This window comes from Schistocerca americana, chromosome X (genome assembly GCF_021461395.2).
Source record: "Schistocerca americana isolate TAMUIC-IGC-003095 chromosome X, iqSchAmer2.1, whole genome shotgun sequence".
Classification (NCBI taxonomy): Eukaryota; Metazoa; Arthropoda; class Insecta; order Orthoptera; family Acrididae; genus Schistocerca; species Schistocerca americana.
This window is the reverse complement of record NC_060130.1, coordinates 947,751,462-947,768,809: the sequence shown is the minus strand read 5'-3', so window position 1 is coordinate 947,768,809 and position 17,348 is coordinate 947,751,462. Positions and strand designations below refer to the sequence as shown.

General features: G+C 44.1%; 1 protein-coding gene across 2 annotated transcripts in view; it reads right to left on the bottom strand.

Annotated features, from left to right (window-relative positions):
* Nucleotides 1-14,153, bottom strand: part of LOC124556652 (glycogen debranching enzyme) — a 204,751-nt gene extending 190,598 nt beyond the window's left edge. The window contains exon 1 of one of the 2 annotated variants that reach the window (XM_047130620.1): nucleotides 14,052-14,153. The gene's annotated coding sequence lies outside the window, so the exon portion shown is untranslated. Of the gene's footprint in view, nucleotides 1-13,907; nucleotides 13,929-14,051 lie in introns of those variants that run through there. The other variant, XM_047130622.1, reaches the window with a different exon arrangement.
* Between the last annotated feature and the right edge of the window lie 3,195 nt (nucleotides 14,154-17,348).

Sequence of the window (17,348 nt, the reverse complement as noted above, 5' to 3'; positions counted from 1 at the left end):
TCTCTTCAGAGAACCGGAAGCCATTTGCCACGCTCCATGAGTATAGGCTGTCTAGACAACGCTGAAGGCAGCGCTCCAGGAGGCATGTTCTCTGGGCACTGCAGTAGATCGCGAAGTCATCGACAAAGAGAGAGCCTGAGACATTAGGTGGAATGCAATCCATAATTGGATTGATCACGATGGCAAAAAGGGCTACACTCAAGACGGAGCCCTGAGGCACTCTGTTCTCCTGGAGGAAGACGTCGGACAATACGGAACCCACACGTACCCTAAACTTTCGATCCGTTAAAAAGGAATCAATAAAAAGGGGCAGGCAACCGCGTAGGCCCCACCTGTGCATAGTGCGGAGGATACCTCCCCTCCAACAGGTATCATAAGCCTTCTCCAAATCGAAGAACACGGCTACCGTTTGGCGCCTTCGCAAAAAGTTGTTCATGATGAATGTCGACAAGGTCACAAGGTGGTCAACAGCGGAGCGGCGGCGACGAAAGCCGCATTGGACATTGGTAAGTAGCCGTCGAGATTCAAGAATCCAAACTAACCGAGCATGAACCATGCGCTCCATCACCTTACAGACACAGCTTGTAAGAGAAATGGGGCGGTAACTAGAAGGAACGTGTCAATCCTTCCCGGGTTTGGGTATAGGAACAACGACGGCGTCACGCCAACGCATGGGGACCTGACCTTCGGTCCAGACACGATTGTAGGTACGAAGAAGGAAGCTTTTGCCCGCCGGAGAAAGGTGTGCCAGCATCTGAACGTGAATGGCATCTGGCCCCGGAGCAGAGGACCGGGACAGTGCAAGCGCACGTTCGAGTTCCCGCATAGTAAAGGGGGAATTATAAGTTTCCAGATTCAGCGAGTGGAAGGAAGGTCGCCGAGCCTTTTCTGCCTCTTTCCTGGGAAGGAAGGCAGGGTGGTAATGGGCGGAGCTTGAAACCTCCGCGAAAAACAGGCCGAAGGCGTTAGCCACAGGATCAACGAGGACCTCATTACCTGAGGTCAGGCCAGGTACCGAGGAGTGGGCCTTAATGCCCGACAGCCGGCGCAGGCCACCCCATACGACAGAAGAGGGAGTAAAACTGTTAAAGGAGCTGGTGAAAGAGGCCCAACAAGGGGTGAGGTCATACCGCTCCGAGGTATAGTGGGTAAAGGCAATACGGTCAGTCGGGCGCAACATGGTTTCCTGGAGACCAGGGACGAGCGGACAGTGCAGGCGGAGGAGCAGTTGTAATTCCTCCCGATTAGATCGAATACCTCTTATGTTCCAATGTAACAAGGCCATCGCTAGTCAAAAAGGTGGGGAACAAGACGGGGGAAGAGCTGGTCACCTCGACGGCCGCGGAGGGCCAGGTTGCGAGGGAACAACGCTACAACCGGCGGGAGGCGCATCCGGTTCCATCGAGTCGTCGCCAGCTGCGGCCGCTGTCCCTGGTTGTGTAGGAGGGGCAGCATCATTTGCCGACGAGAGGCCAGCTGAGCGCCTGGCAGCAGAGCGTCCCGGCGAAACTGAGGACGGCCGGGAGCAGCGACTCACGGATGGAGCGTCAGACGAAACGCGCCGGAGTGGAGAGGGGGATAGAGACTTCTTCTTGGAGGCCTTCTTGGAAGGCCGAGGAGGCACAGGGATGGTGGGCTGGACCCGAAGAAGGTCCTCACGCGCGGGGTCCGTTTTGGAACGCCGGACCTCTGAAGCTGGGGTCCGGAATGTTTCCCCGATGGACGCCTGAGAAGAGGATCGCTTCTCAGGCGGCGGGGGGGGGGGGGGAGGGGGGGGGGGAAGAGGAGGAGGAGGAGGAGGAGGAGGAGGAAGGGTGGCCCCTGGGGCAGAAGGGGTGGGGACCACGGGGGAGGAGGATTTGGAAGGGAGGGATTTGGGAGGCGGAGGCAGAGACCAGGGTAGGGGGGAGGAGGCGGAGGGGGGACAGGATAGGGGTGAGGATACCGCGGAAGGAGTGGACACAACTGAGGCAAACGAAGTGGTCAACGGCACGGGATGGAGGCGGTCATACTTCTTCCTGGCCTCAGAATAAGAGAGCCGATCCAAAGTTTTGAGTTCTTGTATCTTCTTCTCCTCCTGATATGCGGGGCAGTCTGAGGATCTAGGCGAGTGGATGCCAGGACAATTAACGCACCGAGGTGGTGGGGTGCATGTATGTTCCTCACGAAGAGGACGGCCACAATCGCCACAAAGGGGCTCAGCCTCACACCGTGACGACATGTGCCCAAAGCGCAAACACCGAAAACAGGGCATAGGAGGTGGGACGTAAGGTCGCACGTCGCACCGGTAGCACATCACCTTTACCTTCTCCGGGAGAACGTCCCCCTCGAAGGCGAGGATAAAGGCCCCGGTGTCTATGCGACGGTCTTTGGGGCCGCGCTGGACTCGCCGGACGAAATGCACGCCTCGGCGCTCCGGGTTGGCCCTGAGCTGCTCATCAGATTGCAGCAGGAGGTCCCGATGAAAAATAACCCCTCGCGTCCTATATAGTGCCAGATGCGGGACAATGGACACTGGGATGTCCCCTAGGCGGTCGCACGCCTGGAGGGCCGCCGACTGTGTGGCGGAGGTGGTCTTTATAAGAACGGACCCCGAACGCATCTTACTGAGAGCCTCGATTTCCCCGAAGATGTCCTCAATGTGCTGAACAAAGAACATGGGCTTAGAGGTGGCGAACGTCCCCCCATTGGTTCGAGAACAGACCAAATAGTGGGGGAAGTACTTCGCCCCAAGCCGGCGGGCCTGTCCCTCCTCCCAGGGAGTGGCCAAGGGGGAAAGGGCAGGAGAACCAGAACTAGAAACAGTACCTTTCCTTTTGAAAGACTCGGCCGCAGAGCGACCTGATACATGTTGACGTTTCATCTGCGAAACGTCCGCCCCGATACCACCCACTCCGACCAGAGGCTCTCCCCACGGGCGCCACCCAGCCTCAGCAAGGGCCACCTGGCAGGATGACCGTTGCCGGAAGTCCTGATGCCCCAAGGAGACGGGCATCTACTCCTTGGCCGACGTGGGGAGGGTGCAGCTCAGATATCGGCAGTACGATCCCTGTGTTGTCAGGGGGCTACAACCTAGAGGGTACATGACGACCCCACCACAACGGGCTGGCGACCGTGCTGGATTTCTGGTGCCATGGAAAGTCCATCATGATTGTAGGTGCAGATGGGGACGCACTATGGGTGTAACTTGTACAACCCGTCAGGCGTTTAGGCCCAATGTGAGGAATTGTGGGTATGGTTACAACGCCGGTACAATGCTGAGTGCCAAGGTCTTAGTGCACTGAGGACCAGTGGTACACCACGTAAGGCGTCCTTCCCCAAAAGGCTCGTACTTCTGTAGAATTTTGAAAAATGGAGGTCCAACCCCAAGGGGGACCATCACATGGAAGGCCGAAACGGTTGAAACTCCTTTTAGTCGCCTCTTACGACAGGCAGGAATACCTCAGGCCTATTCTTACCCCGGACCCGCAGGGGGTGGCCCTAGAGGTGAATTTTTCATGTTGACCATTCAGGTAATCTGGAATCTGTTAAATGTGTACCAAGTTTAGCAAACCATAATAATAAAACAAATGACTTAGGAGTTAATGCTATGTGTGGGAGGATTTTCATACCTGTGCATGATCTCTAGGTAAGTGTAATTTTACATGAGTTATGGCAAGGTAATCAGTAAAGAAATGAATAATAACTTGGTGTAACAAAATTACGTGGCTGCCACTCTCTACACAATTGAATTTGTACTACAATGTGTTTTTCTCTCTCTCAAAATAAGCAACATATTTCACTCCAACAAGGGAGGAAAAGACATTGTTTGTAAAATTGCAATAAACAAAATTTCCTGTATGACACTAACCCCCATCTCAGTAACAACATGACTTTTACAATTTCAATTACTTACATATTGGGCAAAAGTAAGAGAAAAAGTCAATACAAAACAATCATAATGCAACAATGCTTAGTGGGCATACTACCACTTACCTCAAAGATGTGTAAAGATTATCTGTGCAAAACTGTGAAGTTAGAAAGTGAAAGCATGTCTTTTTTGGTAAAGAGAATGACAGTTATTGATATTTGAATGATTGGATTTTAATAAGTTGCCAGTATTTAGTAAGCTGATATAAAAAGTTACAAAATGGAAAAAAAGTGTGCTAAGCAATCTGCAAGTGCCAAAATAAAATTAGATGGGCAAAACTGTGCTAAATAAATGGACTGAAAGTTAAACTAGAGTAACTGACATTCATTTCATGTGTGTGATTTGACGTATTCACATAGAAACAATGATGACATTGTAAGTTAAAATAGAATAGCATATTAAGACCTTGAAACATGATAGACTGTAAACATAAATGACAGGCATAACCCCCTTCATATTGGACAGCATTCTTCCAAAAATACAAATGAGTTTGTACTGCAAAAATACTGCCAACCATCAACAATAAAACCTAGTGAAGAGTTACAAGACTTCCTTCTTTGACTTTGTGGGAAAGACTAAGCAATGTGCCAAAAAAAGAAATACCATTCTTTGCAGAGAAAATAGTAGGAAAGAGTTTGGGAATATAAAATGCACTTTCATTGACCTTATTTTCCCCAGAAATCACCTCTCACACCACAGAAATTTTACTGTTGTACGGTGGTCATGAACAGAATTTTTTCTTGGAAGAAGTGAATAAACAAGACAGACTTCTTTTAGGATGGAACAATACAGAATGTGCAGATGTTAATACGTAGTGAAGGCACAAGCAGCCAAATCAATTCTTACTATGCTCATCTGGAACAGAATGGAAGGGAAGAAAGTAGAAGGGAAGGATAAAACCAGTTATAAAAGAAGAGTACGGTATCATTAGGTGGGTGGGGAAAATTGCAGCCAAAAACATCTGAAGGCTCTCCGGGGCTTGTCATGCAGTGGGCAGTACACCTTCTGCATCCAACCAGCAGCACTCTGAGTCATTGTGAAAGACAGATAACTCACTCAATAAAATGGTAGGGAAAAGTGAGGTAACATTCTCAGATTAAAATGATGAGGAATGTGAAAGCATATCTGCAGCGGGAGGCAAGCTCCCATCCCGACGCCCCCCCCCCCCCCCTCCACCTACAGTGGAATCCAGACCGGACCAAACTGTCCCACATTAAGATAAGATTGTACACACCACACTGTAAAACTAGGTGTGCTACTCAAATATCATCAGTTAAAATTGAAGGTAATGAGCCATCTGGCTTCACAGTTTGCCTTATGCAGTGAAAGTGGGGGCACTCTTTTAAAATGTGTACTACTGATAAATGGGCAACTACAATGAAGTGTAGCAGTTTGTTGAATATGTAGGGTCACTTAGTGTGGCTGATGCAGAGTGAGCAAAGAACAGTAGATTCTCAGCAGTATGAAGACATCTGTGTAGTTGTGGTGGGTAATTTGTTGGTGGCAGCCATGGAATTTGGAAGGCCAGTTGCTCAGATTGAAATGAATTTTAGTAGCAGAGAAAAGTGATAAGTAAAAACAACTTTGTACTCTTGATACATTGACATAATTTCTTCTTTGAATTTTTGTTCCTTTGCCTGTATCTGTTCAGTTAATATAATCGCATTCTTTATTAAACAGGAAACACTTCCTGATGTTCTGCAAAATTATTTTTATTTCGTCATGAACTCGTTTTCTTTGGCCATCATCAGGTAACAACTGAATGTCACTAACACAGATAAAATGACATGCATCTTACAGAGAGACAGAGTTTTATATGAAAGATGCAAAATGGTTTCATTAACTAAAACTTCTTTGTAACTAATGATTTAAGTAAATGTACAGTTACTGTGTATGAAAGCTTTCCCATTTTCCCGGCTGAGATTATGACAATATTTTGCATATGGGAGGGTTTATATACAAAGTAAACTTTGATTATGTTTAAGTTAGGAATATTTGAAATGGTGATAGCAGGTAATGGAGATTTGATTTGGGGATGGAGGGTGGGGTGGGGCACTGGACACATTTTGAATGCAGCAAAGGGCACACTGAGCTGAAAAGGTTTGAGAATCACTGCACTAAAGGATGAGAGTATTGTCTCCTCTGTGCTGTGTATAACCATTCCACTGGCCATCGCACAAGATATCATATATCATGTTCCCATGGTGACTGGGAAGAGAGGTGATAGTTGGAAAATTGTTACTGCCACAGATATCACGATGGACATGTCACTGGAACTGGGACGCAGATAATGCAGGAATGGCACTGCAGGAATGTGTTGTTTCTCAAGTATTAAGAAGACATGGGTCCGACCATGTTGAAGATCCTAGTAGTAGGAAGAGTGGAGGGAGCTTCTCCGATAGTCCAGCTACATATTCTTACAGAGGCCTAATCTTATAGTCTGGTGGGAAATAGATGACACAGAAAGAGGCCTTGAGAGGAATTGATATAGAAACTTTAACTGTTTCCAGATCAGCATCAATAATCACTTGTCAACTAAAGATGCCCACATGTACCATTGTGCAGGTGCTCTTCCACCAAGTCACCATCTATGACTTTTCTTACCTCTTGAAATCTAATAATATCCTTGTTTCTTCTATCATCTGGCTATGAGACAGTCCCACCTCCATCACATTTTAATTACATGAGTACATGTCTCACTGACGTATGTCAGCCGGCCGTTGTGGCCAAGCGGTTCTAGGCACTTCAGTCTGGAACCGCATGACCGCTCCAGTCGCAGGTTTGAATCCTGCCTTGGGCGTGGATGTGTGTGATGTCCTTAGGTTAGTTAGGTTTAAGTAGTTCTAAGTTCTAGGGGACTGATGACTTCAAATGTTATGTCCCATAGTGCTCAGAGCCATTTAAACCATTTTTGACATATGTGACAACAGACATCACACACCGATTGTAAAGCTTATGCAACGACACATAGGCAACTCATTTTGAAAACCATTTTGACCACTACATGTACTCCACATTTTCACTTCTCTCTTTATTTCTTTGGCTGTTGTCTATCCAGCAATTGTCTTCAGTTGCCATAAATACAAAAATCATTAACCAGTTTTATGGCATCCTGTTTATGTGTGCAATTTTCTTGTTGATGTATTGACCATACATTATTTTAGTAATAATTGGTTTTCATGGCCACTCCAGTTGAAGTTTATTTGCTGCGGAGGAAAAAAGTGTAACGTTATCAGCAAAATGAAGTGCATGCTCCTTTATTTGAGTTTATAGTATGATTATTTGCTCTAGAGCTGCTGAAAACAGTTTTTGTTATGTGAAATCTTTCTGCCTTACTCCACTTCAAGTTCTGAACTCATCTCGGTGAAATTGTACGGAAGCTGTAGCATTTACGTACAACTTCTTCGGTACAATAACATAGATTTAATCAGTGTTTTGTTTCTTAAGGGCTGTTAGTGCAAATTTTGTTGAAACTGAGCATTCTTCTGCAAAGGGGGCATTGTAATTGGTTTGGAAGGATCTGTAGTTTGTAAGTACTGATAATGGGAATATGATTGTGTCAGGCGTAGATTACAATTCTAGAAAAACTCAGCAGTGTGGACACTTCAATATTTTTTCCAGGTGTTTTGGTGCGACAAATGATAGGAGTGTTTCATACTGAGGGCTTACTTTCTCCTTATTAATTGCAGCAGCGATCAAGGAGAGTTCTGCCCGGGCAGTTACTGCAAACGGAATATAGTTTACTAGCACTTCCGTAGTCTTCTCCCTCTAAGTCCAGATATACTCATGGTTACAGGAGGAGGAACAAGGGCCAAAGCTTACACACCTGAGCACCTAATAGCTGGAGGACATATAGCTTTATATGATACATGTGTATCACAAACAGCTTCTCAAGTAAGAATATAACCCTTAAAATCGCAAACAAAGGTACCAGTGTTAACTCTTTTGCTCCACAAATCTGGCAGACAAAAGGGATATCTTGGAATTCTAGGCTAGTGAACAGTTCTTCATGTTTAGTGCGACAATCCTATGGCAAATAGCTCCCTGGATCAGGTTTAGTCACTTATAGTGAGTAATCGCCTCTTATGACAGGCAGGAGCGATGTGCAAGCATAATGTAATGCACAATACTTCAACAAAAAAGTTGTGGGGGTAAACATAGGAGGTAGAATAACTGAACAAGTTAAGTAATTCATACCCATATACATGGACATTCACGACACCACATGTATGCCATTTTGAACATCTGTTATAAAAATGAGAGAATTAATGCTGTAAAAGCATGCAGAGTAATGTGTAAAACACCAAGGTGACATAAGTCATGGGATACCTCCTAATATTGTGTCGGACCTCCTTTTGCCTGGTGTAGTGCACCATTTTGATGCAGCATGAACGCTGTTGGAAGTCCCCTGCAGAAATAGTGAGCCATGCTGCCACCCTAGCCATCCATAATTGCAAAAGAGTTGCGAGTGCAGAATTTTGTGCACAAACTGACCTCACGATTAAATCCCATAAATGTTCAATGACATTCATGTTGGGTGATCTGAATGGCCAAATATTTCACTTGAACTGTTCAGAATGTTCTTCAAACCAATTGCAAACAGTTGTGGCTCGATGACATGTCACATTGTCATCCCAAAAAATTCCATTGTTTGGGAACATGAATTCCATGAATGGCTGCAAATGGTCTCCCAGTAGCCAAATATAACCATTTCCAGTCAATGATCAGTTCAATTGGACCAGAGGACCCAGTCAATTGCATGTAAACTCAGTCCACACCATTATGGAGCCACCAACAGCTTGCACAGAGCTTCGTTGACAACCTAGGTCCATGGCTTTGTGGGGTCTGCAACACACTCCAATCCTACCATCCGCTCTTACCAGCTGAAATTAGGACTCATATGACCACACGATGGTTTTCCAGGTGTTTAGGGTCCAATAATATGGTCATAAGTCCAGGAGAGGCGCTGCAGGCAATGTCGTGCTGTTAGCAAAGGCACTCGTGTCTGCTGTCATAGCCCATTAATGGCAAATTTCGCTGCACTGTCCTAACTGATACATTCGTCATATGTTCCACATTGATGTCTGTGGTTATTTCATGCACTGTTGCATGTCTATTAGCACTGACAACTACAGAAACGCCACTTCTCTCAGTTGTTAAGTGAATGTCCTAGGCTACTGTGCCGCCTGTGATGAGAGGTAATGTCTGAAATTTGGCATTCTAGGCACACTATTGACACTGTGGATCTCAGAATATTGAATTTGCTAACAAATTACAAAATGGAATGTCCTACGCATCTAGCTACAGCTACCATTCTGTGTTCAAAGTCTGTTAATTCTTGTTGTACAGAAATAATCATGTTGGAAACCTTTTCACATGAATGACCTGAGTACAAATGACAGCTTCACCAACATGTTGCCCATTTATACCCTGTGTGCATGATACTTCCACTCTCTGTGTATGTGCATATCGCTACCCCATGACTTGTCACTTCAGTGTAAATTCTCTATTGCACATTTCCCAATAATTTTGGAATATAAGTTAATACTCTCTTTCAGTGTTTGCCTGAAATTTGTACTCATTCTGTACACGTATTTGATAATGTTTGTCCGTACATTTAATTAGTTCTTCACTAACCACTTTCATTTCTCTGTACTCCACATCAAACTACTTTCAACTCATTCCAGCAATCAAGGGAAAATGCCAGAGAGAACATATCTACTTGTATTGGGGTCTATCAGCAGAAGAGCATAGCTATGACAACATATTATGGGTGCACCTACATGTATAACTTTGATCATGACTAGAGAGGGCACTTGCAGCGGAAAAAATGCTGATACTGCTGGCTAATTACACGAACTTCCGTAGCACGCAAATACAAGGACACCCAGCAGCAGTCTTGCTCTCAGTTGCAGTTATCAATTTTGTCTCTACAAGTACACTGCGAGTGTCATTAATGTTTACCTGGACCGACTTAGTCTTTTGTTGGAAAGTGCTTCAGCTGATAAACGTGTAGTTTCCACCACCCCATGACTTACATGGAACTGTGCTCATTATTACAATTTCCACATGTGTGCAGTGTTATGTAGTAGTGCACGGACTTATGTAAGTTTTGATGAGAAACTACTGCTTATATTATTTATATCAAGAACTATTATCATTTGGTTTTGTGAACTAACAGAACATTTTTGTGTGTTGTCACAGAAAGTTTATTTGTGTTCAGTAATGTAGATGGACCTAAAGTGAAGGTTACAGTACATAGTATAGGTACTTGACATAACTTACGAGTGGTGAAAGCTTAAGCAGTTACCTCTAATTTCCAAATGCCTATCCACCATTCAGCTCCTCAGTCGAACGGTGAACAGATGCAATGCCTTATCAACAACTGCTTATCTTCTAATTAATACTTGCCAGTACCACAATTTTATGAAGTTTATCATGACAACTTTTGTCATTAATAAATACACAAAAATGTTTTGCACACTAACTAATCCCTTCTCATTCCTGACAACTGTTGTAACAGTTTCCTTTCAGTATTACTGTAGAAGCAATTGTTTTAGCATTTATAGACAATTCTGAATGCAGAATTGCACACGTATGACATCAACTGCCACACCACCACAACTTCATGGCCCAAAGCCAATGGATGGTATCAAAGGCTCACATGCTGTAAACCAAACTCACATTTTAAATAAAAAAGTATTTATATAGTGTATACTAGATTGAACCTTTACGTCAAGGCGCGCACACACTAGCCCAACAAAGGCAAATGAAAGACAGCAAGTGGATTTGGCCAAAGCTGGTTGCCAATGCATTGGCATTCGACCTGTCATACGCACCAAACCAAGGGGTTTGGACCTGCAGATTCGGCCATGTGGAATCACAATTGGTTCTTGTAGCTTGGCGAGGTTCCTCCCATTTTGTTATTGTTATAAAGTAGTGTTTTGATAACAGTTTCACCAACCAATACTATGAACAAAGAAGAGGATTCAACAGTTGTTGCATGTGCAGCATTTATTTTACTGCAAGAAGTTGATCATCAGAAAAAGAAGAAACGAGGCTAGCGGATGATCTCTCTTTTAAAAAGTAGGGAGCGGTGTGGTGGGACAAAACTGTCTGACCTTAATGCTGAATTATAATGATTTATTTTATAACTTTTTGCGAATGACAGCCATAAATTTTGAACTGTTATTGCTTAATGTAGACCCCTAACACATTTCCAAAGATGACTCCTCTTTTGGGAGAGCTCTACCTGCAGCACAAATATACCCATAATGATTCCACTTCTCTTACACATCATGCACATTATTTTCTAACAGCTCATTTATTTCCGTCCAAGCGCCTAATCTTTTCAATTTGTTTTTACAGTCGCAATTCATGGGATCCCCTAAACATTCTCGTTTATGGAAAAACTATCAGCTTTAATGCTGTCTCCATATTCCACTCAGTACTCCAGTACTTTTAAACACAATAAATAAATACCCATTCAACAGACATCCACATCCCAAATTGCTACTGAAACAATGAACATTCAACCCGGCATCCACATCAGGAGGTAGCCTGGGTCCCGAGCCCAACTCAATGCCAATGTTTTCATGTTACTGCCAGCAGTCCGAACCACAAACCAGGCCAAATACTTTGTTAGCTAAGATTTGCTGCCCGGACACACTAAGCACATTTTGGCCAATGGCGCAGTTGGTTTCCACTCGTTGGCCTTTGTTGTTTTAGTGTGTACCCGCATTCACACAATGGCATCAGATGAATCATTTCATCTTTAAATAAACCATGAGCCATGTGCTTTCGTCTTCATAGAACACAGCAGGAAGTTTTAAATCAAGGTTGCCTCAGATAGTGTATCAACCTTGAATATAAAAAATCTCCCAGTGATTCAACTCTATCATCTTAATCACTTCCTGAATGCTTCATAGCTTTCTAAGTTACACTTCTAGGCCCCCTTAAACAAGCTCTCCAACTATATTAATAATTCTCATATGACCACAAACCAACTAAAACTTCTTAAAGTAACTAAAGATTCATTACACCTCAAACTTTTCTGAATCTAAGTAATCCTCACTATTCTCGTGCATACTCGCCTCAGATATTTTAAAAAGTTAACTGGTAGTTGGTGGCATTTCAATGCAATGCAAAACACACACACACACACACACACACACACACACACACACAGACAGACCAACGAGGCTACAGCTAGTCACAATCGCAGTGTCAACTTCTCTAACATATTTGAGCCTTGTGCTTACAACACCTTTCTCTTAGACTATTGCAATAAGTGATAAACACGGAACACTGCAAGTTTGTATGTATAAGCCACACAAGCCATCTTCCTGCCACACTGTAACCAACATCAGACATTGTGTTCAGATGACAAACGCAAATCTTTAATGTAATGATGAAAAAAAAGTTTAGACGACTAAGTAATTAATCACAAACTATCTAAAGGAATTTACAGTTTTTTTAATTCTATTATTAATCAGATTTCTATTTAATACGCTGTTGACATTTGTGTCATTAGTGGTTCAGTAGAAGTATGGATGAGAGTTAGAGTGGGAATTAGCCACCATTTTTCTTTCAGGAATCAACCTATTTGCTTAAAGTAATTTGGGGAATTATATAAAAATGCCTCTTAGCTACTTATCTTCTACTGGAGACTGATTATTAGTATACATACAGAATGAAGGAATATTCAGGTTTAATACACCATCTACGATGAGATCATTAGAGATGGACCACAAGCTCGAACTGGAGAGGGAAATCGGCCGCCCCCTTTCAAAGGAACTGTTCCAGCATTTCCTTTAAATGGTTTAGGGAAATCACAGAAAATGTACATCTTGATGGTAGGTCCAATGAGTTAGAAGTGCACCAACTTGCTTGTTCATACAGAATGATGCTAACAAAATTCACCCCACACCCATTTCTAAGACCAGGGAAAAAGTAGGACAGTTACTTGAACAAACATCAAATTAGTGCCCTGATGTTAATGTTTTCAAGAAAAGTGTAAAAACTATAAGAAAGACAGACAGCCATAGCCACTTTGTTCATATAAATAGCACGATCAGAAATGCTGCATGTAGGCCTATGTTGTTGGTACGGCAGGAAAGAAACCAAAATGCAAGTTCCCAGTATTTAATCAAAATCTTAGCACTGCAGCACTTAGCATATTGTTTATGAAGGGCTTCATGGTATTATGAACCTATTACCTTCATCCAATCTAGATGGCTGTTTTACTTGAATCTGTCTGACTCATAGAAAATATTTTAATCTACAGTACGGTCCATTTATGTCGGAAAACAACACAGTGTGCCTAGTAACAATAGTTTCATATTATTTAAATTTTCTGAAGGAAGAAAAGATGGATGCTGAAGTCTGAGGGTCCATGACAAAGTCTGTTCACACATTAAACCACATTCAGCTTCACAACTCTGAAAAGGTATCCATACAGAACTTAATTCCTTGACAGTGGCATCTAACATTCCACAATTTCTAATACTGATTTACAAAATTCTTTTCGAATTGTGGGTCTAGTGTAGCAGGGGATACTGTTTACACGCCAAAACTCGGATGAACAGAACAAAAAGTGAATGACCTACCAGGTTATTTTCACACCATTCTTTGCAGTGCATACAGTGGTACACTATAAACAATATAACAATGACAAAATAATAGAAGAAATACCATGATCTACTACATCACTAAATGCCACTGCCACTAATGTCAAGGAACCCATGCAAAGCAACTGCAAATATCTCAAATCTCAAGCATCAGACGGAGAGTGAATATGAAGTGCAAAATAAATCAGTGAAAGCCACGTTATTCATACACATGCCACATTACTCAAATTCAGTCTAAAAATCTTAGTCCCAAAGGAAAAATTAGCCCACACCGTAAATATTGGTTTGTTTGTTACAGAGCCTCCTGCGGCAATGCAATTCGCGGCACTTCATGCCAAAAATATGTTAAATTGAAGACTGTTACGCACTTAAATAAGTGGGGCGGAACCACTGTATTGCAGCTTTCGTGCAATCGTCCAATATGCGAAAAACTCCGAATAAGTGAAATACAGTTCCAGAAACAAAACACAACCCAAAAATTCAAATAAAATTAGCGGATGACACTACAGTACCGTATTTATTTAGATGTCCACCTGACACAACACTTTGTGTTTACGGTCGCAACATTGCTTGTTTCTGTGTGCCAGGGGACAAACAAGGTTAAACTTCGTGCTCTTGTCAGAATTATCGATAGATTAAGATATACACATAAAAGTCGACCTCCCTATCGATCTCACAGCATTCTCAACAGGGGAGGCGACGACGTTGGCATCATAGATGTCTATGTACACCCTCTGTTAATGCAACATAATGTGCAAGAAATACGGTGCACTACTCTGGTAACACCGAGAAAATCACAACAGAAGTTTTATGTGCCGTATGGATATCTGCGTAGATACTCGATGTTGGAGTTCATAGTGGTCGAAGGGGCGTTGGCCGTCAGCGAAGGCGCGGCGAGGGCGTGTGCTTGCCGTCCCGCCGGTCTAGTGGCGTACTCGAGTTTCTCTACTTCCCGCGAGCGCTAGTCGTATACTACAAGCTCACTGCAGTAACATGGTGAACTCCTTTAGGATTATGTTCCAAGCCGAATATCCCAGTCTTTTTGCGTGATGAACTACGTCTAGATCCACAGGAGAAGATTGGTATTCACTTTTCATTCACGGCCAGTCCAGTCAATGTTAAGATGATTAACGAAGAAGAGTGGACGAAGGTGGTTACGGGGCGCTGCCGGCACACCGAAGTTTAGGCACTCATATGGACACATCGGCACTGTTACCGTTGAACAGTCACGCCTAGGCATGAGGATCCTTCTGGTATTCGAGCTACCTTTTGAGGTAAGACAGCTTAAGATCGAACTGACGAAGCATGTTCCTTCATACTTAAACATTGCCGTTTGTCGTGCAATTATGACGTATGATGGACAACCACACACATACTCAGGTTGTGGACAGGAGGGTCGCGTTTGCCCTGATTGTCTGCAGTGGGGGATCATCCAGATCCCACCACGAGAAGCGATACAACATGTTCCTCCATCGATTCTACCAATTACTTATACACAAGTGACGGCACCTACGACGTCTGCTGCACAAGTGGCGGCACCCGCGACGTATGACGGTGACGTTCGGGATATGTTACTACTGCAGACAGATGGACACGTTATTGATGAGGCACATACCTTCTGCTCTATACAGACGGAGTCGCCAGATAAACCCGAAAAGCAAATTCACCGCACAACGAGCGCATGGATGTTGATCCACAAGTCGTGGCAACCCAAGCTTTCCTCTCTGAAGGCGCAGAGGAGTGGGATCTACTTTCACATTCTGACACAGAGACCCATGTCTGGAAGAAGCGTTTGCCTCACAAGCACAAGAAACGCCGACGGACGCCGTCTGACGACTATCTCTTGTGGACAGATACAAACGATCGTACTGATTTCGACAGTGTCGCGGACGGCCCTGCTCTGGAGGCGTCAACCGGCACTGCTCCCGTTTTAGGAACTGAGACGATGGACTTTTCTTCTCCTGGACACCGGTTTGGAGATGGAGGGGACGATGGAACACCGTCGCAAACGTGAGGAATCATAACAAGGGCCTCTTTGGTAGCCAATGAACCACACCGACAGCCTCTCTCCAGTAACTTGTGGGCACATAGCGTGGGAGACAACTCTTTGGCGGACACATCACATACAAAAGAGTGGGAGTTACACAGTCCTCCCCATTTCCTATGGACAGCATGATAACAGAAACGACAGGGTGGCGTGGGGGTGACCAAACCTGTCGCCACTGCATACACTGATGACTAGCGCCGCCTACAAGGGTAAACGACAGTCACATCGATTCGTGACGATTAACATCAATACCACCTGGTTGCACGCGAAGCTATCTACATCTAAATCCATACTCTGCAAGCCACGTGACGGTGTATGGCGGAGGGTACCTTGAGTACCTCTATCAGTTCTCCCTCCTATTCCAGTCTCGTATTGTTCGTGGAAAGAAAGATTGTCGGTACGCCTCTGTGTGAGCTCTAATCTCTCTGATTTTAACCTCATGGCCTCTTCGCGAGATATACGTAGGAGGGAGCAATATACTACTTGACTCCTCGGTGAAGGTATGCTCTCGAAACTTCAACAAAAGCCCATACCAAGCTACTGAGTGTCTCTCCTGCAGAGTCTTCCACTGGAATTTATCTATCATCTCCATAACGCTTTCGCGATTACTAAATGATCCTGTAACGAAGCGCCGCTGCTCTCTGTTGGATCTTCTCTATCTTCTCCATCAACCCTAGCCGGCCGGAGTGGCCGAGCGGCTCTAGGCGCTATAGTCTGGAACCGCGCGACCGCTATGACGCAGGCTCAAATCCTGCCTCGGGCATGGATGTGTGTGATGTCCTTAGGTTAGTTAGGTTTAAGTAGTTCTAAGTTCTAGGGGACTGATGACCTTAGAAGTTAAGTACCATAGTGCTCAGAGCCATTTTCCATCAATTCTATCTGGTACGGATCCCACACTGGTGAGCAATATTCAAGCAGTGGGCGAACAAGTGTACTGTAACCCAATTCCTTTCTTTTCGGATTGCATTTCCTTAGGATTCTTCCAATGAATCTCAGTCTGGCATCTGCTTTACCGACGATCAACTTTATATGATCATTCCTTTTTAAATCAATCCTAATGCCTACTCCCAGATAATTTATGGAATTAACTGTTTCCAGTTGCTGACCTGCTATATTGTAGATAATGATAAAGGATCTTTCTTTCTATGTATTCGCAGCACATTACACTTGTCTTCATTGAGATTCAATTGCCATTCCCTGCACCATGCAACAATTCGTTACAGATCCGCCTGCATTTCAGTACAATTTTCCATTGTTACAACCCCTCGATATACTACAGCATCATCCGCAAAAAGCCTCAGTGAACTTCCGATGCTATCCACAAGGTCATTTATGTATATCGTGAATAGCAACGGTCCCACGACACTCCCCTGCAGCACACCTGAAATCACTCTTACTTCGGAAGACTTCTCTCCATTGAGAATGACATGCTGCGTTCTGTTATCTAGGAACTGATCAATCCAATCTCACAATTGGTCTGATAGTCCTTATGCTCTTACTTTGTTCATTAAATGACTGTGGGGAACTGTATCGAATGCCTTGCAGAAGTCAAGAAACACGGCATCTGCCTGGGAACCCGTGTCTATGGCTCTCTGAGTCTCGTGGACGAATAGCGCGAGCTGGGTTTCATACGATTTCGAAACCCATGCTGATTCCTACATAGTAGATTTCTAGTCTCCATAAAAGTCATTATACTCGAACATAATACTTGTTCCAAAATTCTACATCTGATCGACGTTAGAGTTATAGGTCTATAGTTCTG